The sequence below is a fragment of the Delphinus delphis genome, chromosome 6 (assembly GCF_949987515.2).
Source record: "Delphinus delphis chromosome 6, mDelDel1.2, whole genome shotgun sequence".
NCBI lineage: Eukaryota > Metazoa > Chordata > Mammalia > Artiodactyla > Delphinidae > Delphinus > Delphinus delphis.
In genome coordinates this window covers 11,467,836-11,493,291 of record NC_082688.1, presented here as the reverse complement: position 1 = coordinate 11,493,291, position 25,456 = coordinate 11,467,836, and the positions used below count along the sequence as shown (strand labels likewise).

At 40.7% G+C, this 25,456-nt stretch overlaps 1 protein-coding gene across 5 annotated transcripts in view; it reads right to left on the bottom strand.

Annotated features, from left to right (window-relative positions):
- Nucleotides 1-25,456, bottom strand: part of DENND1A (DENN domain containing 1A) — a 493,467-nt gene that overhangs the window by 281,767 nt on the left and 186,244 nt on the right. The window lies entirely within an intron of this gene.

Below are 25,456 nucleotides of genomic sequence, written 5' to 3'. Positions count from 1 at the left end.
TGAGCCTGTAACCACTCATTAAACCTTCTATTACAATGCACCCTTCCCTGTACTTACTGCAGAAAGAGCTCTAACTCTGCACCCCACCCTGCCCTCCACCGGGTTCTGACCATCATGTCCCTTAACTCTGATGACAGCCTGGTCCTGACCTTACTCCACCCTCTGTGTGGCTCATAGAATGGTCTTTCTAAAGTGCGAATCTAAGCGGCACATTGGATTAAATTCCTGCAGTGGTGCCCCATCACTACGGGACTTCTTAGGACAGTGTTCAAGGCTCCTCTGTCAGGTCCTTGACTGTGTCTCCGGCTGTCCTCGCCCTGCAGCCCCACATACATACTCCTCTCACTGCAGCCACGTTCCGAGGAATGTCCAGGCATCCTCAAGCCTGCCAGAGCTTGCACTGCATACACTCGGCACTTTTCTCCCTCTGACCTTCATGATCTAGTCTAGCTGATTTCTACTCATCCTCCTAACAGTTCCCCAACCCCTCCCCATCCCCACCTCTCATGCCCTAACTCCCTTTTTTCTGTGCTGCCCTGTCACGTGCAAACTCCTGTTAGAACAGTCCACACACCATGTGGCCCTCAATGGCGTGTCTGTCTTCCCAGCAGACTGAGCATGACGAAGAGGAAGGATCACATCTTTCTTTACTTTGTCTTCCTAGGACCAAGCATGGAGCCTAGCAGACCCTCAGTGCTCAGTGTTGATAGAACAAACAAAACCAAAGACTAACAACGAAGGCGCATTGTTGCTATAGAATTATTGTTGAAACATACCCCTACTCCCAAGAAGTTTTTTCACTTAAAATTTAAATGGCTTTGTTCTCCATAAGAAACTTTTCCAAAGCAATATCAAATACTCATGTGGGAAGAGCGTCATCCCAAGCGCCTGCCGACCTGCTCACATCTGCCCTGCTGTGCTAACAGTATCCGTTACTGATAGAGTGGAGCACTGACTCCATCCTGCCAAGCAGAGGGAAATCAGCGCCCTGGACAGATTACCAGCTGTACCGTTGAGGGTAATAAATGAAGTGAGAGGCAATAGAGAGGACAGATAAAGCGCACAGTTCTCTGTCATTAACGTCTGTCCGAAGCCAGCACATGCTACTGTAAAATTTAAGTAGCTTATCACAATATACTGATAAGCAACTTAACTTTTCACTTCTATGACAGTATTATCACTTATGTTAATATGTTTCAATCAGCTCTGGCAGCTGCATATTGATTATTACAGAGCAAATGACTGCTGCCACTTTACACAGCATTTACTCTGGCAAAGTAATGTAAACATTCAAGAGGGATTAGGGAGGAGATAAGTTTCTCCCTTCCTATTCTGTTAAATAAACCTCGGCTGAGTTAAAAGCCATTATAGAAGGAACAATAAATCCCCTCAGAAGAAAACTCCTGCCCAGATTAGAGGACTGGTAGCAAACAAATTCAACCAAGGATTACAAATATCTTTTTTTTTTCCCTGAAAGAAAAAAATACCACTAGTTAAATCCAGCAGGAAGGGGTCGAGGGGAAGCAAGAAGAGAAAATATTTTCTTGTAAGGAAACCATGGCTTCAAGTAAATGAGAGAAAAGCTGAAGTTATTTTAGGAAGTCCTGATCAAGTGACTTGGGACAGGCTGGCTTCTCTGATAACTTAGGACTGTGGTATATAGGAAGCAGTTTTGGCCACTAGGTTCAACTGACCAACATAGTTTGGGCCCAGAACCTCACACCTCCGCGTCCTGCCGGGCTGTGAGGATGCAGGAGGTTGACATGGTACGGCCACCCAGCCAACAGCAGACTGTGCCCAGGTTCTCACACTCAGCCTCGACCTCACCAAATCGATTCTTTTTGGCTACGCTAAGCAGAGCCCTCAGCCATGGGCGGTTTTGTAGTTACCCTGGAAATCAGCCATCTCTTTCTTCCTTCAGCCTGACTGGACACAACTGTTCCCCACATGTTGTCCCCTGTGCACTGACAGATGAATATCTAGTGATGGGAGTGTTAAGGTCTTGAAACCAAAACCCAGCTGTCTTCTTCAAAGGATCCCTCTTTTCCCCTGTTGGGAGGCCAGGGTTCACAGCTGAACTTTATCCAGTGGCGTTTCCTGTACTGCTTCATTAGTGCGGACACAACAGCTTCACGCTGCCTGCGAGGGTGCAGGTGAGGATATGGAGACCCTCCACTCCATTTTGTACTTGTCTGTCAGCATGGAGTAAACACTACTTCCCAATCCAGAGACAGGAAACAAACACTCCATTACACTGCTCCTCCCGGGACGGCTAAAGGACGGCGCCTGCTCCACTTGCTACCTTAATGCAACTGCTCGAGTTTGCAATGCAAAGCATCAACATGTGGTGGGCTCAGTCCAAGGCTGGGGCCCAAAATCCCAATCACAAAGGGTCCCTGCACTCAAGAAGGCCACAGTCCTACGTGGGAAAAAGACATATACAACAAGGAGTAATAGTTTAGGTGGGGGGTTGGAACTCTTCCCCAAGTGTTTTCTTTAGCGTAGGCTTTTGGATCAAATTATTAAACCAAAATGAGCATTATCATGACCCAATCAGCAGAGCCTTGATGGGAAAAAGCCAAAATGGGAAAAGTCTGCTTCCCAGGCACCGGCCTTGATCCAAGCTTCTCTTGCCAAATCATAGGTCAGGTAACTTTGTCCCAGGGTCTGTCCTTACTCCCTGACCTGACAGTCAAATGAAGAGGCTTTTGTTTTGTGTGAGGCAATATAAATTCTTAAACTTGAGAAGAGCTCAGGCAGCACTCAAGTATTGCTACACACATGACCTCACTAGCGTGGGCTATCACAAGCCTTTGTGTGAAGTGCAGGGGCAGGTCCCAGAGATTGCACATAGAGTCAAATGGCTCACAGTCAAAATCACCTGTAAAATTCCCTTAAGATGACTCCAATGTACAGCAGACTTGGTTTGTATAGAAACAAAGCAGATGGCCCAAGTATGGGGGACCTATTGAATGAAAACTGCCTCTGTTCAAATCTGTCAGCTTGGTGAGCTGCTTACCCTCCAGGTGAACTTAGGAACTGAGTCCAACAGAGGATAGATAGATGACTCACTTTTCTAATCTCACTCCACTGAATGGACTTTCAGTATAATCATTCCCACACATGTACGAGTGACCTGGAATAGTGTGTATATGATGGGATTCCACTCCAGTGTCTTAAGTACTAAAATAGAAAACCATTACAAATTTTAAAAAGCTCTCCCACTTCACTTGCTAATAGTTCAGTTCAAAGCCATTAAATGAGCCCAAGCAAGGTAGAGGGGTGTGTGCGTGTGTGTGTGTGTGTGTGTGTGAGAGAGAGAGAGAGAGAGACAGACAGACAGAGACAGAGAGAGAGAGAGACAGAGAGATGGGGTGCAATGGTGGCAGAAGCGGACCAAGTTGAGAAAGGTGACCACCTGCGAGAAGAGTAGTCGTGAGCAGGACGTCACAGCACAAGCATGGAGAGGACGATATCCCCCAGATGGAACAAACTGGCACAGAGTTTTGGAGCCCAAGTGGGGTGAGGAGGGTTCCCTGGTAAGGGAAAGTCAGGGCTCCAGGAGGATAAGGAGGGTGTCTACACAGGAGGTAGCCTGGCTTGGAGTGTCAGAACTCAAAAGGGGTAAGAAGGGTGTATAAGTAGGGGAAAGGCCTGGCACTGGGTAACGAAAGCATCTATGTCAGTAGAAACAAGTTGACTAGAGTAGTATTAGAACCCAAGAGGATTAAAAAAGAGCATCTGGAAGGCAGTCCAGTGTGGGATGCCAGAGCCTAAGTGGACAGGAGGGCTTCCATGAAGGATGGCCAGGCAGAGTTCAAGCAGTTGAGAAGGATGTCTATGGCAGTAGGAGACAGCAGTGACTGCCTTGCCTACAGTCTGAGTTCAAATGGGGTGAGGACGGCAGCCACAGAGGAGGGGGGCTACAAAAGAGGGAGACTGGTTACACACAGGGTAATAGATCAAGACTGATCAAGTAAGTAAATATATAATGAAAACCAAGCTTATTACTATTAGAGAAGAGAGTTACTAATATGAATAGGGAGAAAATAAGAATGAACCCTACCACACTGAACTGGAATTAGACGTAACTATGTGAAATCATGGAGAGAGATAAAAGAAATACAAATGTATGTATGTACATTATTACAGATATTACAGATACACATACAGATACATATATTCTCTAGCTCTAGCCACTGAAGGGCCTGGCATAGACATCCCAATTATAATAAGCACACTTAATGCCCAAATCCTGGCTTCTAAGTACCATTCTCCACTAGAAGGAACCAGGGCTCCTGGAAGAAATGCCTGATTCCAGGGCCAGGGCTGGGAAATACCTTGTGCTAGAAAAAAGGCAGTGCTCAACATATGCTTAGGGCATACCAATGGGACACAGAAGCTAGTATGGATGGGTTCCTACTGACCGTATCTGTGACAATTTGAGCATCAAAACAAATAAGGATAGAAAGAGATCATTTAATAATAACTAAAATAGGAAATCATGAGTCTATGCTGGAATAATAAGCAAATTAAAAGTTTGGTAAGGATAGGATGAGGATATTCCTAGTATACCTTTTAATTAAAAAGGGAAAAAGAATGGAGAATCCTAGGAGATATGTCCTCAATCAAGTAGTGGGACAAATTGAAATAGTGTACCACCTGGAAGAATGCAATGAAAAGAACGCAGAATACTATTACATTCCTGCCACAGAGTAGAACTTAATTCCTACGGAAACATCAGATAAACCCAAACTGAAGAAGCTTTTACAAATTAATAGCCTAAGTGTCAAGTTCATAGAAGTCTAGGAAACACTGAGGAGTTATTTCAGAATAAGAAGACTAAAGAGACATGACAACAAAATGCAACATGCGATCCTTAACTATATCCTTTATATACACTCACACTTACACACATACACACAAATGGGAGGTCCAAGTATTACATGGTAGTACTGCATCAAAATTAATACTAATTTTCTGATTTTGATGATTGTAATGTAGCTATGTAAAAAAAGAATCTTTTATAACACATACTAAAGTATTCGAGGGTTACTGGGTATTATTTTGGCAACATCTCCCAAATGGGGCATTTGTATTATACTCACACTTTTCTATATGTTTGTTATTGTTTCAAAATTAAAAATAAAATGGGGAGGAGAGAATCTAAAGAGTCTCTTCTTCCATAAAAACTACCATAAGTAGGAACTTCCCTGGTGGTTAAGACTCTGCACTCCCAGTGCAGGGGGCCTGGGTCCGATCCCTGGTCAGGGAACTAGATCCCACATGCCACAACAAAGATCCCGCATGCTGCAAAAAAAAAAAAAAAAAAACTCGCATGCCGCAAAGAAGATCCCATGTGCCACAACTAAGGCTCAGTGCAGCCAAATAAATAAATAAACAGTAGACCAACTAGAGTATACAGAATAATGACATGAGTTGGGAAACTAAAATAAAAAATTTAAAACCATGGCTATAGGGAGGGGCATGCAATGGAGAGAAGAGCTGGTTGCAACTGTGAGTGGGAGTCAATACGCATCACAGAGAGAAGGTTGGGCTTCAGCTAAGTCTTGAAAGAGGCTGTTCTCTGCCTAAGGGAAGAAGGTTGGAATGGGTGGGGATAAAGAGCATTAGAGGCAGGGAAAACTCATGAGCAAGGGCTTGTAGGCACAAACCACTTGTGCAGTTGGAATAGCCAGAGAGTAGGGTGTGCAGGCTGCAGGAGGACAAAGATGAGGCAGGGGCAGAAGGGCCAGGCTCTGGAGGGGCTCTCATATGCCAAATGCACGGGCCTCCCTTTTATTCTGGAATCGGTGGGGAACCAAAGGGCCAGTTAAAGAGAAGCAACATTCTGAAGATGAGTATTTAGAGCCAGGCAGAAAGTGATTATCTCCCCCTCACCATAGCCCAGTGGGTCATCTCAGCCTTACCAGAACCACTGTCCACTTTGCTACCCTAAAAAGAAAAACTTCGATAATATGATCTAGTTATGGGCTTCCCTCGTGGCGCAGTGGTTGAGAATCCGCCTGCCAATGGAGGGGACACAGGTTCGGTCCCTGGTCTGGGAAGATCCCACATGCCAAGGAGCAACTAAGCCCATGCGCCACAACTACTGGGCCTGCACTCTAGAGCCCGTGAGCCACAACTACTGAAGCCCACGCGCCTAGAGCCTGTGCTCCACAACAAGAGAAGCCACCACAATGAGAAGTCCGCAAGGAAGAGTAGCCCCCGCTTGCCACAACTAGAGAAAGCCCGCGCACAGCAATGAAGACCCAACAAAGCCAAAAAAAAAAAAAAAAAAAAAAAAATATATATATATATATATATATACACACACACACACACATATATGATCTAGTTATACACATAATTTGAAAAAGATCAACAAAATGCCCTGGCTGTAGTATGAAAGTGAAATGAAAAAGTATTTTATAACAAAAAGTTTAACATTTAAACACTCAGGCACCATTATATTAGAAGATATAATGAAATAGTACCTCCCTGAGGGCTTGCCACAGATGTGCATCTACTCATGTTTGGAATGATGAGTTTAAAGCTAAGAAGAGTGACATGCAATACAGTCTTTCAACTTTTCTTTGTGATTTCCACTGCCTAAGAAGCCCTTAAAACTTCATTGCAGGTACTCTAAGAGAGGTATCCCTTCTTTTCCTACTTCCTGCCAGCAGATTTTGCCGATTCATTGGATGACAAAGCATCCCTTGGCTAAGGCTACTTGGCATATTACCAACCCCCAACCCCCAAATTTAAACAAGCAGAGCAGCATGGGACATCGGGAGAACACAGACTTGAGTCGAATAACCTTGTATGAATCTCAGTTCTGATACTTAGTAGTTGTGACACCTCAGGGAAGCAATCTCTCAAAGACTCAGTTTCCTCTTCTACAAAAAGATACACACCATCTAACTAATGTAACTGATGTATACAGAGACACCCAACCCCGGGCCTGGAATACTCTTCCTGTCCCTCTCTGCCTAACATTCCTGGTGTCTGCTTCAGAGGTTCCTCCAGGACTCTGTATAGGAATTAATTCATCAGGCCCCGCAGTCACCAGAGCAGACAGGAAATTACAACCTGTTATAAGAGGAAGACACAAATGATATGACCGCTTAAACCAGTAAGTCCCCACTTAGCCCTTCCAGTTTGACTAGCATCTATACCTACTCCTCTGTCAGTGTCTCGTTGGTCAAATGTCTACAATAAAATGCAAATAAAGGACTTCCCTGGTGGCGCAGTGGTTAAGAATCCTCCTGCCAATGCAGGTCAGGACACAGATTCGAGCCCTGGCCCGGGAAGATCCCACATGCCGTGGAGCAACTAAGCCTGTGCGCCCCAACTACTGAGCTGCACTCTACAGCCCACGAGCCACAACTACTGAGCCCGTGTGCCACAACTACTGAAGCCTGTGTGCCTAGAGCCTGTGCTGCACAAGAAAAGCCACGACAATGAGAAGCCCGTGCACCGTAACAAAGACCCCACACAGCCAAAAATATAAATAATAAATAAATTTATTTTAAAAAATGCAAATAAAAGTTCAACCTTTGCAACGATGCAGGATTTCATGAAGCCCTTGTTAGAGATGCTGGACAACCGCTCAGAGCTAAGGAAAAGTGACTGATATATAAAGACCTGGCAGCATTAGACCAGGTAGCAAGAGACGAAGAGAAAAATCAAGAAAAACAAGGATGGTGGCACATCAAAAGAAAATGAATTCAATATCAAAGGGTTAAGAGAGGCCTTGGGGAAATTGATGACGTCCTCAAAAACTTTTGGAAAAATGACTCCTTTTATGATTATGCTATGAAAGTCAAACATGAAGTGTTATTATGTCTGAAAAATCATACCACCACCGACAAAAAACTCACTTGACTCATTATTCTAAGAATTAATGTGTTGTTGGAATAAAGGCTAGATTTTGTCAAAATGAATTGATTTTCAAAGTTTGTTGCATTTTTTCTAGATAAAAATTCTAAATAACCCCCCCATTTTTACTATAAAATTTTGGTCCCACTTAAATAAATGCATTTTAGTCCCAGCATATGAGGCCGTCCTGGGCTTACCCTATATGAAGACTCACCTCAGTTCTTGACTAGTATCAACTCCATGAGAGCAAGGATCATGACTGTATATTGACTGTTTCATCTCTAGTGTGTGCCTGGCACATGTTAGACATCCACTAAGTCAGAACTTCCCTTGACAGATGTAACTCATCCCTATAGTTTCTACTAAGGCCATTACCACTAGAGCCACAGAGAAACAGTCAACCAACTCTTATTAGGAGGTGGGGCTCCAAGTTTAGGAGGCAGTATTTTGGTTAGAAAAATGATCCAGAACCAAAAACAACTCCTATCAATGGACTGCTGGAGTGACAAATAATTTAAAATAGAGTGAGCAAATAAATATTCTAAGCAGATCAAGAAGTACCCACAAACTTAAGATTTCTTGCTCCTTGTCCATCCCTTCAATGCAAGTAAACCCTGCTATCTACTTTTTTTGTTTCTACTTCAAGTACTATGGGAAGATGTAATATGGGAAAATGTCAAAAACCAAGCTCATTATTGTAGTTTGGCAACTTAATTTTTCAAGCACAGGTGAACCTCTAAAACTGCTCAAGAATCCTCTAATCCGTTAGTGTATCAGGCCCCATGTTCCCACAGAGTCTGCCCTAAACTTACTTTTTCTCCCATCTCTAATCCATCTCTCCTGCTCTTCAGAAGATTTTCTTCTCTCCAAACTTACTGAAGAGAATAGCTCTAACATGAGCTTCCCTTTCTCCTACTCCTACACCTCTCATGCCCTCCCCTTTCCCTCCCAATCGGAGATGGAAAGTGGGAAGACCCTAGTCTCCAACCACACTGCCTTCTATAAGACTCATCTTCTCTCTCATTACACTCAGCCAACAAGCATTCCCATCTTTAAGCCCAACAAAAACCATCCTTGTGTGCTAGTCTACAGTTCTCAAAACTACAGCCTTAGCACCAAGGTGCACACATTCCTCCCTATGAGAAAAACATACCACAACCTCCTGAGCTAACCACACTAAACTTCAATGAACATACTCTGGAATTTAAAATTGAGGTGACGTTTACAGTCCAAACATCACACATTTCCAGATCATTCACTTTTCAAATGTTGCAGTCAATCATACATGAAATCACATATTCCTCCATATTTATTAAGCCGCATCCAATATATGCCTGGCACTCTGCAAGGTGCATGGGGAATGAGACCCAGGACCCAGCATTTGGAGAGCTCACTGTCTCAAGAAGGAAGCAGACACATTGGCAAATACTGTCGGCAGCGCTGGGTCAGTGCTATGACAGAGGTTCACAGAGGGAACAGAGGAGAGGTTCTGGAAAGTCTTCCCACAGGAAATGACACTTCGCTGATCAACTTTACACAGACTGCAAAGTCAGGAGACCCACTGTTCTGTCACTAGCTGTGGCCTGAACTGTGTTTCTTCTCCCCCACGTGTGAAATGGGGATATACTATCTACACTCACATGGCTGTTGTTAGGGGGAAACATATGCACCCACCATTGAGCCTGGAACAGAATAAACAATGGTTTTTCTTGATGAAATTGTACTCTTTTGCCATTAAGATTAAAAGTTGGAGGAACCTAAATAAGAAAAAACGAACAATCCCCTTTGGGAGATCAGAGCAAGTCTCACTCAATCTGAGCATTCTGCTTTGCTCACAGTTGCTGATCTCAAATTGTAAATTTATTATGGCATCTGGTTAAGCTCAAGAATCTCTGACTTGTGTCCATAATTAATATCCCATTGTGATACCTATTACATCTATGCAGGAAAATATGTTGTATGCACTGAATGAGCAGAAATATTAATTTGCATTAGGAAAAAAACCAACAAGCTCCCGTAAAACATCTGTGCTTACATAAATCTACCCAAACATACACTTGGATTTGAGTTTGGAAACAAGGCTCTTTTCCCTCTTGATGGGTATTCAATAATTGTTGCTTTTAGACAGCGGATGTGTCGTCTTCTTTTCTATGACAGTATTACTATGATTGAGGGAGATTGCTCAGGAGGAAAGCAAGGAGGCACTTTTCTGTTATCACCAGTGAAGTGTTGGTAACAGAAGATCTGTGGAGTAATGACACCTGCACTGACAATTCAGTGTAATTCTCAGATATTTTCCATTGAGCCCAGAGAGGATGAGCACATAGGCCTTTCATCATTTTCCTAAGAGAGTTTATGATGCAGCCCACCTCCTGTATTCACACACCTGCAAGTTTTTTCCCCATTCAGAGCATCTTATTTTATGGTTTAAATTACTACTGTAATATAATATAATGGGTTAGTGAGGGTCTAACCATGGCCCACCTTACAGAAGCTTTCACAGACTAAAAGAGAAACACATTGTCTCTACTGAAAATGAAAAACACAACAAAAGGAAGAAATGGCTACACAAGAAGTCCTGTCCTACTTTCAGAAGTAAACAACAAAATTAATTATCCCACTGAGACACCATTTGATATTATTCTCATTTCAGAGCTAGGAAGTGGAAGCTAATGGAGAAAAGTGGGAAATTTATCAAGCAATAGGTGCTTTGAACTATTATTCTTTAAAACAACTCTATGAGATGAACTATCATTCCATTTTACAGATGAGAAAACTGAGTCTCAGAGAAGTGAAGTAACTTACCTAGGACAGCACAGTTACTAAAAGCACAGCTCAGACACAAAACTAGTCCAATGTGATTTCTATCCTACTCACTCCATACAACACAGTAACAGTTGTACAACCTGATCAAGCACAATAGTCAATCCTGAGATTAGGATTTAAAATCCTTACCTTGCAGTTCTTACTGTAATGCCCTGATAAAATGAAAGCTTGCCTCCAAAGGTCCCTCAGCTCGATGCGTTCTGAGCAATCCAACTTTGGCTGCCTCCCAACAGTTCAGCATATTTTCTTACTTTGCCAGCTCCAGGGACACTAGTCATGTGTCAGCTCTTTATTGCTTTAGGAATTAGCGTACATGTTATATTCGGAAACACAAATATAAATAGCTCAATTTAAAATGTTTTAATCAAGCATGGCAAAAGAGATATTTTAAGTTTCCAGTGCTGCGTGTCAAAACCCAATGCCTCTGCTACCTTAGAGGTGTATTTTTAAGAACTTATCTAAAAAAACAATGGCCTGTGTCATAGATTCTTAAACAGACTGTTGCCTTTTTTAAAATTTAAAGCATAAAGCTTTAAATGTATGCTTATGGTGACAATTAAGGAAATGCTAGATTAGACAGGGCATCAGTTTTCCACGAATAGCACTCATTTAAGTTCATTTCCACCCCAGATCTCTGCAGATCTCTGTTACGTCATTCAATCACAAATCTCTCTATAAAAGTGTCTGGCTGTCTCTTAAAACCATTTACGCTCTATGCTTCAATGCCTTTCCTTGGCAACTTTTTCCATATGCTTAACTTCTTTCAGGAAAGCAGTTCTGTCTCAATTCACAGGACAGCACACCAATCAACACAAGCAAGCAGAGAGGTAAAGAAAGGAAAAAGGAGAGACGGGCACATAGAGAGAAGGTAGAATATAAATGTAGCTGGTCCAATAAAAGTAATGTTTTAGAAGGCAAAGAGTTTTTGGCCAAAAGAAAACTAAACCACCTACCCCCAAGCAATCAGAGAGCCCTGAACTTGAATTTATAACCCAAACACCCTGTACCATATGCAACTTGAGACACAACTGGTAGCACTACTGGGGATTTATGACTTATGACTTGTTCATATTTAATTTGTAACCAAACACTTCCCCTTCCTCTTTGCTACCTTAGAACTCTTGATTAACTCTTGTTTTCACAGGTCAGAGGTTAAATAAAGGAAGGGAAGCATTCTGGGGTGAGATTGCCCAGAGCACCACATCCAAGAGTGACCTGTGCAAGGAACATTAAAATAAGTGATAAGACTAGAGATTGTTCAAGACAGCTGATGTTCAAAGACTCCTCTGGGTACAAAGCAGGATCTTGAGACTAGAGAGCTGGCAAGAAAGGTGGACAGGAAACTGCTCTCAAGTTACCTTTCGTGACAGAGCAACTCTCTCACCAAGAGGTTTCTCCCAAAATGTTTTTGGAAATGAGACTGAGGTTTTAAGGGAAGGTAAAACAGGAATTTGTATAAGCCAAACAACCCTTCTCCTCGCTTCATTCTGCCACAGGCATCTGTCTTGCCCAGCAGATTCTCCTACTCCAAAGAAAACCTCCATGGCTAACACAAGGGAAGCAGATTTCTTGTACACACAGAGGCACAGCTACCCTGCTGAACAGGGTATAATCTGTCCAACTGCAAGATCCACCTCGTACCAAGTACCTTTACCACTCATCATGTACCAAACTGATTTAAAAAAAGAATAGTAGAGACCACCACTTATTCTGGAACACCAAATGCCAGGAGCTTTACATGCATTTGTTTATTTACTCCTCATAGTAGTTTATTACGTAGGTACCATTACATCCCCAGATAACATATGAGGAAACTGAAGCACAGAAAAAGTAAGTAACTTGCTCAGACTCACACAGCCACAGAGTAGATCAGAGCTGGATCCAGGTCTATGTGGCTTGCTATACCAGTAGGTACTTTTCTGAAAAAAATCTTCCTCAGGGAACAGTATCACTGAAGTACACACTAGACAGCGCATACACTTTACATGTGATCAGGCGTTTTCAAATTGTCAAAATGGGACAATGCTCATTTGTTTTATAGCTAGCTCTCGTTAGTTCGTTCGTTCGTTCCTTCTTTCCTTCATTCATTCATTGCCTAATATAAGCCAGGCACTGGACAGAGAGTCAAGGCATAGCTTCCACTAAAGTAGGTCCCTGATTTAAATTTGTATGTGAAACCATTATGGCATTAGGAATGATCTGATAGAGGCAACAAAAACAAAACTTGGAAAACGTGGGAAGCAATGGCTGGGCCTCCGTGCAAGGAGCTAAGGCATGCTTTTCTCTGCACCATAATCACAGAACACAGCCAGAGCCTGGAGCAGTTTCCTCAGCTGAGCCCTTCAACAGGATGGAGGAACCCAATCCTGAGCAACCTGAGAAGGTGGGCGTCCACTACTGGGTGATCAGATTTGAAACATAAAGTGCCGTTAGTCACTCTCTGTTGTTTCCCTGACAAAAAATCCTGCCCCTCGGCCACTCCTTAGTTTTAAAACAATCTTTGTGCTTATGGCTTATGTTTTATTATAATCCAGGAGGAGTCCGTAATGCTAAAAAAGTCTAAAATTGGTGTTATTAACTCTCTTAAAGTATGGTAGGTTAGAGGAAGGTCAAGTGTTTGGTTAAACAAGTCATAAGTCAGCAGTCCCCAGCAGCACCACCAGTTGTGCGTCTCCCTCAAAAGAAACCCTAAAAACTAATTTTTAGAAAAAGGAAGCTTGGCCAGCAAAGCTGGCAGAAACAGGTTTCTCTGACATAAATTCTTAAACTCATATAATATGAAAGACAGCAGGAAAATTATCTTTCAGTAACCATTAAAAGCAGAATATGGGGACTTCCCTGGTGGCACAGTGGTTAAGAATCCGCCTGCCAATGCAGGGGACACGGGTTCGAGCCCTGGTCCGGGAAGATCCCACATGCCACAGAGCAACTAAGCCCGTGAGCCACAACTACTGAGCCTGTGCTCTAGAGCCCATGCTCTGCAACAAGAGAAGCCACTGCAATGAGAAGCCCGTGCACCACAACAAAGAGTAGCCCCCGCTCACCACAACTAGAGAAAGCCCACGCACAGCAACGAAGACCCAACGCAGCCAAAGATTAATTAATTTTTTTAAAAAAGCAGAAAATGAAGGTTAAAAAAAACGTATGCAGGAATTATTTTTACTTTATTTCCACCAGCATTAAATGCTGTAACAATTTTTTGGTACTATATTGTAAATGGAAGTTCTTTACCATGTGTATAATAGCGAAACATATGTACTCACATCTAAGTATGTACTAAGAGAATGGCTAAATAAATTATGATAAATCCAGGCAACAGAAAATTAGGGTTTAGAATATTTTTAGTAATACTATAGGAAAATGCCCATGAAATAATATAAAGTTGACTCAACTGTGCAGGTTCATTTATACATGAATTTTTTCCAGTAAATACAGTACCTGGATTTTCATTTTACAGATCTTTAACTAACTGAAGGGAAAAGTTTGCATTCAATTACTGATCATAGTATGTGGAATCAAAAGAACTAGGGTTTGAACCCTGCTTCTATCCAAACTGTTGCAGCTTCCTGCCCTTGGGTGAGTCTGTTATCATTTCCTCTGTTTTTGAGGCAGTATGTGGATCTTCAACTTGCGATGGGGGTTGCACCCCTAACCCCATGTTGTTCAAGGGTCAAATGTAGATTGAAAAGAAGCAATGTTCGCAATTATGTATCACATGCAATCATACACTCATAGAAAGATTAGAAGATGAAAAATTAATAGTGGTTATCTCTAGGTTGTGGGATTACAGATAATCTTTGTTTCCTTCTACATTCTTCTCTACATTTTCTAAGGCTTATGTATTGAGCATGCAATGCCTTAAAAATTAGAAAAAGGTTGTGTTGCATTTTAAGTACTTTATCTTATTCATGGTTGCAAATACTTGGAACCAAGCTAAATGTACAATAATAGTTCACAAATTTGGACTATCGAAATAATGGAATATTTTTTAAAACTTTCAGGTGTAAAATTTATTTTTTTTAAAGTTTGATATTATTAGAAAAAATCACAAGCTTATAATTATAAGCATAAAATTTTATTTTTTATTTGTTTTTTATTGAAGTATAGTTAATATACAATATAAGTTCCAGGTGTACAATATAGTGATTCACAGCTTTTTAAGGTTATGCTCCATTTATAGTTGTTATAAAGTACTGGCTATATTCCCTGTGTTGTACAATATATCCTTGTAGTTTTGTATATAATAGTTTGTACCTCTTACTCCTCTATCCCTATACTGCCCCTCCCCCCTTGGAATATTATATATTCATTAAAATCAGACTACAGAAAAGTATTTCAACATAGAAAAATATTTACTATATATTTAGATATAAAAGCAGGCTCTATAATATATATAGATGATTTTTCATTTTGTGTGTTTTCCTTTATTTTCCAAACTTTCTACAATAAATATGCATTATTTTTATGCACTTTTAAGTTTAAAAAAAAGCAACATGCATGATCCTCCCTGCCTACCAACTTCCAAGTCATCTTGTTTGGTGGTAGGGAGGTGGATTGGATAGGGAGAGCAGAATCGAAAGCCTATCCTCTTGTTTCCTTAAGTGTGCTTAATAACTGTGATGACTCAGTTCCCAAAGAGGTTCTCTAGCTGAAATGGACGTTTGCACTCTTTAACAAACTGATCACACCAGTCTCATGCTCTTTCCACTGCACCACGCTTAACATGGATCTCAGCTCCAGGGAGGGGTGGTTGGTTAATAAGGGTTTCAGTGACCTTCCTCACTGTGGGAGCAGTCAGCCTCCATAAACCCTGGTGGATCTCAGAAAGGAGACACACTCACTTGTGCAAGGCCACCCTAAGTTGAGAGGGGGAAGAAAAAGGCTCAGAGTCTTTTTTATCCCTGCTAGATTTTGAGGCCAAATCCTCAAGGCTGGATGGTTCATATAAACATTTAGCAGGCATCAATACACACCAGCCTGTGCTAGACAGCCAGGATAAATACATGAGCGAAACACAGCACTGTCTGTCCTCAAGGAACCTAGGTCTCTCAGGGTAAGACAAACATGGAAACGGTTAATCTCAATGCAATGTGAGGCTGCTGTGATACAACGAGGCATTGACAGCTGTGGGAATACTGAGGAAAAGTGTCTCAACCAGACCGGGGTATTAGCTAAATGAGGAAGAGTAGTTAGATGAAAGAAAAGTGCACTTCCATCTGGAGGGGACAAAATATTCCAGAGGCATAGAGACAATGGACTACAAATGGCTTGGGGTGGTTGGTTTCCACTTAAAGGTAAGGGCAAGATATTTCTCTGTGTGATTTTGGAGCGGGGGGGAGGTTCTGTTGGGGGTGCAGATGGAATTCTTGGCAGAAGAAGCTGAGACTAGAGAAATCCAAAAAGACCGGCTTGTGAGGAGTTTTATGTGCAAGACTAGGGAGTTTAGCTCCTTTCCTAAAAGCAAAGAAGAGTTTTAAGCAGAGGAGGGATCTGATCAGCTTTGTCTTTTTAGAAGCACACTTTAATGGCAGAGTGGGAGGTGAACTGAAAGGGGAAGTCTGGAAGCAGATAAACTCAAAGGTTCGAAGACCCAGGTAGCTGGCAAAGTCCTCTAGGAAGAAGGTTCTAATAGTGAAGGCTTATGCCAATGCTCTTTTAATCACTTAAAGAGACTACTGAATGCAATTAAAAAGAGCGTTTGGCTCCAAGAGAAGAACTAAAAAATGAGTTCCTATTAGGCAAAGGCTGGCCTGAAGAGTGAGACTCTTGCAGAAGCAGCATCCACTGTGTGATATGGTAGGAGAGGAGGATAGCCCGGAGCAACAGGTGTGCTTCCCCAACCTATCAGAGGGCTCCCCCTGAGCTGTGACTTCATCTCTCCATGCCCACTTTCCTCTGCCAAAGGGCAATACTTCCTATTTACCTAACAAGGCCATTGGTATGGAACGAATTAGGCAACTTAATACAAATTTAATAATAACTTTCTAATACAAATAATACAGAGTGCCCATCAGAGTTCACAGACCATACCAGGCACTCACAAACAGACGGCTTCTGTTATGATTGTTAGGTAGGAGATGTCTACCTGCTCTCTCAGGAGAACAAGTGGTTCTAAGCCATATTTTGGATTATTTTAAATGCCTTTAAAATGCTGAGCACCACAAGCATATGTATATTCCTTACAATTACTTTTCACACTGTATTTGTCATAAAAGAGGGAACTAGGGTCAATAGAAATTTTATTAATATTTATCCACTTGAAATACTACTCAGCCATGAAAAAGAATGAAATTTTGCCACTTGCAGCAACGTGGACGGACATGGAAGTCATTATGCTAAGTGAAATAAGTCAGACAGAGAAAGACAAATACTGTATGATATCACTTCCCTGTGGAATCTAAAAAAATACAACAAACTAGTGAATATAACAAAAAAGAAGTAGACTCACAGATATAGAGAACAAACCAGTGGTCACCACTGGGGAGAGGGAAGGGAGGGCAATAACGGGAGAGGGGATTAAGAGGTGCAAATTACTAGGTATAAAGTAAGCTACAAGGACATACTGTACAACATGGGGAATATAACTATAAATGGAGTATAACATTTAAAATTGTGAATCACTATATTGTATACCTATAAATTATATAGTATTATACAGCAACTATACTTCAATAAAAATACACTATCCCTCCCCCCCAAAAAAGGAAAAAAATATTTACCCACTTGATACAAGATGATTTCATTTCAAAGACAGAATGAAAACAAAGGAAAAAAGATAGGGATCATAAATGTGTCACCAGTATTTTTCCAATCATTCCTCAATGAATGACTCTTCTCAAGATAACACTGTAAATAGTTCCTTAGGCTTTCCTGACTGAAGGAATATTACGTATTGTTCTTGACTAATTAAATAAGACTTAAGCCTAGAAGATTTAGTATGCTATAATGATATAAAAGACAGCAACAGTAATAAGACTCTAAGAGCTGTCGTTAAACATATGGATGTTAATATTTTTACCTTTCACAAATGTTTGAACTTAACTTCTATTCTAAAATAGAGCAACTTCAGTTAATTTAAAGATCAGTTCTCCACATTGAACCATTCACAGGATGAAAATATCTAGTCCCTCAGCTATGGCAGGCAGTGACCCAGCAGTTAAAGGGCATTATCTCTACTCCCCATCTCTACTCCTTACCTGAGCTACATGACATGGGGAATCTTCAGCTATAACTAATAGATGAAGAAATGGAGGCTCAAAGATGTACAGCGACTTGCTCAAGATCATCAAGCTAGTAAAGCAGCGGTCAGGATTTGAAGTAAGGTCTTCTGGTTCCAAAGCTCATGGTCCTTTTTCTTTTTCATAAACCAACTTCAAATTATAATTTACATACAATAAAGCCCACCCATTCTATGTGTACATTTAGAGGAGTTCTTTTTTTCCCCCACCCCGTACGCGGGCCTCTCCCTGTTGTGGCCTCTCCCGTCGTGGAGCACAGGCTCCATACGCGCAGGCTCAGCGGCCATGGCTCACGGGCCCACCCGCCCCACGACACGCGGGATCCTCCCGGGCCGGGGCACGAACCCGCGTCCCCTGCATCAGCAGGCGGACTCTCAACCACTGCGCCACCAGGGAAGCCCTAGAGTTGTTTTGATAACCATATACGTCTGTTTAACCACCACCACAATCAGTATATACAACATTTCCAGGACCCCAAAATGCTCCCTTGTACCCCCATCAATCCCCTCACCCGCTGCAGGGTGTCTACCACACTATACTGAGATCACCTCTTTACCACCTGTTTTCCCCACCATTACCATTTTAAAATTTACTTCCTTTTAACATCAATTAAAATTCACTCTGTTGGTTGTATAGTTCTATGAATTTTGACAAACGCACACAGTTGTGTAACTGCCACAGACAATCAAGACACAGAACACCTCTATCCCACACCACCCAATTTGCTTATGCTGCCCTTTTGTAGTCAACACTTCCCCACTCCCAGCACCTGATCTGTTTCCTATTCCTATAATTGTGCCTTTTTCAGAATGCCATATAAATGAAGTAATACAGTATGTAGCCACTATCATGATCTATCATGGCTTCTGTCATGACTTTTAAGTCACACTGTATATTTTAGCCTTTTCCCCACTGCTGACCCATGAAAGACAAATTTTTATAGTGACATATTCCCATGGACATTCCGATATATCACAACACCAAGGCACTAGCTATTGCTCTGCCCCAAGTGAGGAAATGTTACAGGAATACCTTCAGTCCACCTAATGCATTGAAACAGTATGTTATTTACCAACTTCATTAGCTATGTTATTTAATACTAATAAATTAAGTAAGACACATCTCACATGTGAATGAAAGAAACTAATCTGTCTACACTGGGGTTGTAGTACATCCTACCTCTGTAGCACCATGCTTTCTCCTATAGCTATGAAACCATGCCCAGCCTGGAGGTCTGACCATAATACTATGGGTAGTGCCAAGGGTTTGCTCCATGACCAGAAAAAGCAGAACCCAAGCTCTCTGCCACCTGCCCAACCAGATGAGGCAAAGGGGGTGTGAGAGCAGCCAGTTGCTCTAAACTGTTCAACCGTCTCATTTTGTAGCAGAAGGAAGGGAAGTCCAGAGAGTGGAAGGGATTTACCCGGAGCCACCCATTTGCAGAATCAAAAGGGTATCTCAACAAACCCAGAATGTTGTCCTCACTGAATGGATTAGCAATCCCTCAGTATTACTCTCTCGTTTCTTTTTCTGCTATACTTTCTACCAACTAGGGTGCAAAAGAACATGGCTTCTCTTGTGTGAGAGAATCTAGTGTAGCTGCGGTCTTCGATATCCGGAATTGTCCTGAAACATCAAAATTTCAATCGGATTCCACAGAGAAGTCCCACAGTCTCTTACTAACCAGGATTTGAAATAATGTCTGTTTAGCTCCAAACCTGATGGTCTTTCTGTCTACTGTATATTTTGATATCTGTTCTGACACACATCTGGTTTTAGTATTCTATGGCTCATATGGACATCAAAAATGTATTGACTGTGAGGCCCTTTGCTGGGTCCTGGGGCTAACAGGTGAATCAGATGTAGTTTCTAGTTTTAAGGAGCTCAGTGTCTAGAGGGGAAATAAGACACATAAATCAACAAGGGTAATTACTGAGATAAGTGCTATGAGAGAAGTGCGCATAGGCACCGATTATCTGTCACACGAGCTTGCGTGCGTGCGTGTACACACACACACACACACACACACACACACACACACAGAGCAGATGACCAGCCCCATCATATGTGACAGAATTTCTTTAAATCCTAACAGGACTTAATAATTCTAAAATCAAATAGAAATGGTCACATTAGAAGAAACTTTATTTTACAGAGAACAGTTGAACAAAGGGTACTGGAGCTCAGGATCCAATAGTGATCGCCCAACAGGGCCACTTGATTTTTATGAACAATTTTCTTCTTCCTTTTCCTGTTAATACAGAAAAACTGGCACCTTTGTCTGGGTCCAGAATGTAAAATCAGGAAATAAAATGGCAAGTCTTACAACTGTGAACTTCAATCAGTTCATTACAAACCAAAGGGACATATTTGAATGCATGTTGCTACATTCATTTACCTATTCTGCCAAGCCATTCAATTACACGATTTCAGATTTTGTATAAAAAATACAGCCGTGTTTCTTTCAAAAGCTGGTATTTAGAGAAAAGTGATTAGAACAGCATGCTATGATACGTTAATACAGTGGTTTCATTTAATGGACAATGGCAGTTTCTGAAAGGCTCCCTGTACTTTAAATTATTACACTTAGAATTCATGACTACAACGTGTCTCAACTTTTTTCTTACTGCTGTACAATACACTCCATTGCCACTGTGAATGCAAAAAACCCCACATTATCAGAAGAGTTTTATTAGCATTTATAATCTTAACGAAAGTCATTTTTAAGGGTGGGGGGTGGGTATAGTGGGTTGTGAACACTGAGGAGGATAAGGCGTCATAATTGAGAAAGAGTTGAAAAAAGGGAGAAGAAAAGCTAGAGCAGGAGAAAAATCTTAAACCAAAATTTAACTTCTCCTTGGAGAGAGAGGGCACAAAAGAGACGGAGTTTATTCTAACCAGAAGCAGCTGTTGCTGTTCGAATTAGGAAGCATTCCTAATGAATCAGCAGTTCTTATAATAAATATACTCCCCTTTGAAATGTGAGGATTCGCTATGAGAATTTCTTTTGATACATTTTTTACACGAACTCATTAGACGGAGAAGAGGCAAGGATCGAGTATGTTCCTTTCTAAATTATGACGGAGATCTTATCCATATCATATCCTCCCAAGGTTAGTTAGGTGGGGCACAGGAAAATAAAAAACACAAATTTAAAACAGTTTCTACTGACCAGCACCCTGTTGTGACTCACTCCAAACAAACCTTGTAAGATGCTATGTTAACAGCACGCCTTACAAAATACCTGCTACTACACTAACTTAACAAGTGCCAGTTAAAGTTTAAAATGAAATCAGAGCTATACAAACAATGAAAGAGGCATGTCTTTTGCATTCATTAAAAGGAATCCCCAAATTCCATCATAGTGAAGAGCTGCTTGCAGAGTATATCCTGTTCCCCAGATATCCCTCTTGGCATTTTAAGAAGAGAAAAGGAAAAATATTATGCATATTTATAAATATGTACACATATATATTTATTTCACCTCCACCTAGGTTCCATATTACTTTTTTTTTCCTTGCATTTAAAAACAGCCATTTTAACAGAGGTTTCTCCAAGCAAAACTCACTGTGTTCCTATCAATACAGACAGAAAATTTAAAGGGACATCTTCCCATTAGCAGAGGTGAGAGAAACTGGATGGACATTATTCTACCCACCAGTTTTCTCCAACTTTTAATCTATCAGTCTTCCTCCTCTTCTTCGACGGTGGGTTTCCAGGATTCTTGGAGCCTCAGTACTCAGTATAAAAACCAAGAGCCACTGGAGTTGTAGAGTGACACAAGGAATAACGGAGAGACTATTAAAGCTGCTTCGTCTTTCTCCCCTAACACCAATGGTACTTAAGCCTTAAACTTGGAAATGAAAATGAAAGGACATTCTAAACATAAACACCATCTTTAGGCTGCTTAAAAACAACCCTTTCACAAACTTAGGCATGACTTCCTATCTCAGGTCACTTGTGCTCTCAACAACAGGTTAACAGAACGCAACGGATAGGTAGACCTGCAGAAAACAGAAATTAAGGACCAAGATGATTTAACTCTATCATTACCAAGTCCTACAGAAGAGGTGGAACTCAGTAACTCCTTAGAGGAAAGAAGACTTGAATCACATGAGTGGGAGTGGTAGATTACCCTGCTTCTTCTACAGAATCAAAGCCCTAATAAGGATGAATCCAGGGAACAAACCGAGGAGTTTTGAGAAAAGATCCCTTTGCTAAAAGATCACTGTGCACGCACGCTACATTCTAAGTAATTAGAACAGGGGAGCTCAGAAAGGCTCAGATCACTTGATAAATGTTAAATATTTGAACCCAAGTCCCTCCAAAGCCACAAGACCTTGTTGCCTCCCTAGTGACTTCTAAATCACAGAGAAGAGTCTGTCCACTGGGCTACACTACCTCTTTAGAACATTTCACTTGGCCAGAAACTTAGTGGCCTTCTCTGGGGTGGAGAAAACAAGGTAGAGAGAGAGGGGTTAAGTGACTTGACCAACATTACGTAATTCCATTTTAAAGTGGGACTAAATGTCCTAGGGGGCAGACTACTAAAAATTATTCCCCCTTTGTTTTCCAAAACGAGTAACCACCAGATAGTTAGTTCCAAATATTTCGTTAGATCCGTTCCCCTGCAGATATGTATTCCTACAGAAATGCCTGGCCTGGCCTGGTGCTTATTTGGCCTCGGCCTTCATCAACCAAAAGGACAGCTCTGCAGTTTGTACACTGTTTCGCCCTGCGTGCTATGTTGGAAACCACACTGGCTTTGAAAATATTTCATTAGATGAGGATGGATAAACTATATGAAGGATTGGCAGGGGAAAAGAAGTTCAGATGTCTGAAATGCAGACAATGATTTTTACACAATGATATCTACCTCAGAGCTACTTATGACAGCAAAAAAATGTAAAGAGCTTAAAAAGTAGCAGTGTGTTTTTCTTAGGGACTGGAATAAAAGACATGTGATTATAAAACCAAGCTTCACACATTAGAGATATGCAAGTTACTTAAAAACCCTTGGTTTCCTTTTCTTTAAAATGGAACTAACTGCCGGAAATAGTTGTCATAAGGATTCAACAGTATAATTCATGTGACGCGCTCAGCACAGTTTCCACACGGAAAGTAATCAATAAATGGCAACTACTATTACCATAATTATTAATTCCAACAGTAAAGATAATGAGATTAAGTATGGGCCTCCTTTGTGATTTAGTTTTATGTGGCCATTAAAATGTCCTTCAGGGAGAAAATTTTAATGTTACAAAAATATGTAAAAAGAATATCAAATAAAAACTGTATATGATCTCAAATATGTAAATTTTAGAATATGTGGAGGAAGGGGCAAGTTAGGCATAGAGGATTAAGAGGTACAAACTACTATGTATAAAATAAATAACAAACAAGGATGTATTGTACAACACAGGAATATAGCCAATATCTTATAATAACTTTAAATGGAGAATAATCTATATAAATATTGAATCACTATGTTGTACAACCTGAAACGAATATATTATAAATCAACTATTACGTCACTTAAAATTTACTAGTAGCCACATAAAAGAAAGTGGAAAAAAATTTATTATGTCCATATGCATTATATGCATATTGCATATATTATTAGTAAAAGACTAAAAGGAAATGCACCACAATTTCTACTTTTGGATGGTGGAATTAAAGGTATTTTCTTCTTCTGTACTGAAAAACACATTCATTCAAAAGTCAGCTGCGTTTTTTTCCTGTGGATATCCAACTGTTCCATCAACATTTTTTCCTAATAGACGATCCTACCCCATCCCTTTCAATCATCCTGGCACCTTCATTAAAAAAAAAAAAAAATCAATTGATTCTCTATTCTGTTCCATCGGTCTATACATCTATCCTTGTGCCAATACCACAATGTCTACTATTGATTACTATAGCTTTACAATAAGACTTGAAATCAGGCAATATCGTTCTTCCAAACTTATTCTATTTTTTCAAACTTATTTTGGCTAAGTCCTTTGCCATATGAATTTCCAAACAAATTTTAAAATCCAGCTTGTCAAATTCTATTTAAAAAGCCTAGTGGTATTGCACTGACCCTGTAGATCAATTTGGGGGAACTGACATCTACACCATTAACGGTCTTCCACAGAAACAGAATCAATAGAACATATATAAATAAAGACATTTATTTTAAGGAATTGGTTCAAGCAAGTCAAAAATATGCTGGGCAAGTCGGCAAGCTAGAAACTGAGGCAGGATTTCTTTTTTTTAATTAATTAATTAATTTATTTATTTTTGGCTGTATTGGGTCTTAATTGCTGCACAAGGGCTTTCTCTAGTTGCAGCGAGTGGGGGCTACTCTTCACTGCAGTGTGTGGGCTTCTCATTGCGGTGGCTTCTCTTGTTGCGGAGCGCGGGCTCAGCAGTTGTGGCTCGCAGGCTCTAGAGCACAGGCTCAGTAGTTGTGGTGCATGGGCTTAGCTGCTCCGCGGCATGTGGGATCTTTCTGGACTAGGGAGCGAACCCATGTCCCCTGCATTGGCAGGCAGATTCTTAACCAATGTGCCACCAGGGAAGTCCCTCAGGCAGGATTTCTCTTACAATTGTGAGGCAGAATTCGTTCTTCTTTGGGAAACCTGTTTTTGGCTCTTAGGCCTTCAACTGATTGGTTGAAGCCCACCCACATTCTGGAGGGTTTTCTCCTTTATTTAAAGTCAACTGATTATAAACATTAATCACAGCGTCATCTATACTAGTATTAGACCAAACAACTGGGCACCAGAGCCTAGCCAAATTAGGCATCACAACATCCTGACAACAGTGAGTCTTTGAATCCAGGAGCATGGTTTATCTCTTTACTTATTTAGATCTTCTTTTAACATATCTCAGCAATGTTTTATACTTTTTGGTGTCCAGGTCATGAAAATATTTTGTTCAGTTTACCCCTAAGTATTTACTATTTTGATGTTATTATAAAAGCACTGTTTTATTAATTATAATTTATAATTTTAATACCAATTTCCTTAACTCACATCATATACAAAATTAATAGAAATGGATCAAAGACCTAAATATGAGATAAATCTATAAAGTATCTAGCAGAAAATATAGGAGAAAATCTTTGTGCTCTTGTATTATGCAAAGATTTCACAGGACACAAAAAGCATGAACCATAAAAGAAAAAAAATCAATAAACTGGACTTTGAAATTAAAACCTTATGATATGTGAAAGATGCTGTTAAGAAAATGAAAGGGCAAGCCACAGACTGGAGAAATATTTGCAAAGCACATATCTAATAAAAGACTTATAGCCAGAACATATTAAAAAAAAAAACTATCCTAGTTCAGTAATCATAAGGCAAAGAACCCAATCTTAAAAATGATCAACAGATTTAAACAGATGCTTTACCAAAGATGATATGCAATATCTTCTAGTAAATAAGCACATGAAAAGACTTTCAACATAATAAGTCATCAGGGAAATGCAAATTAAAGCCACAATGAGATACTGCCATAATTCAGTA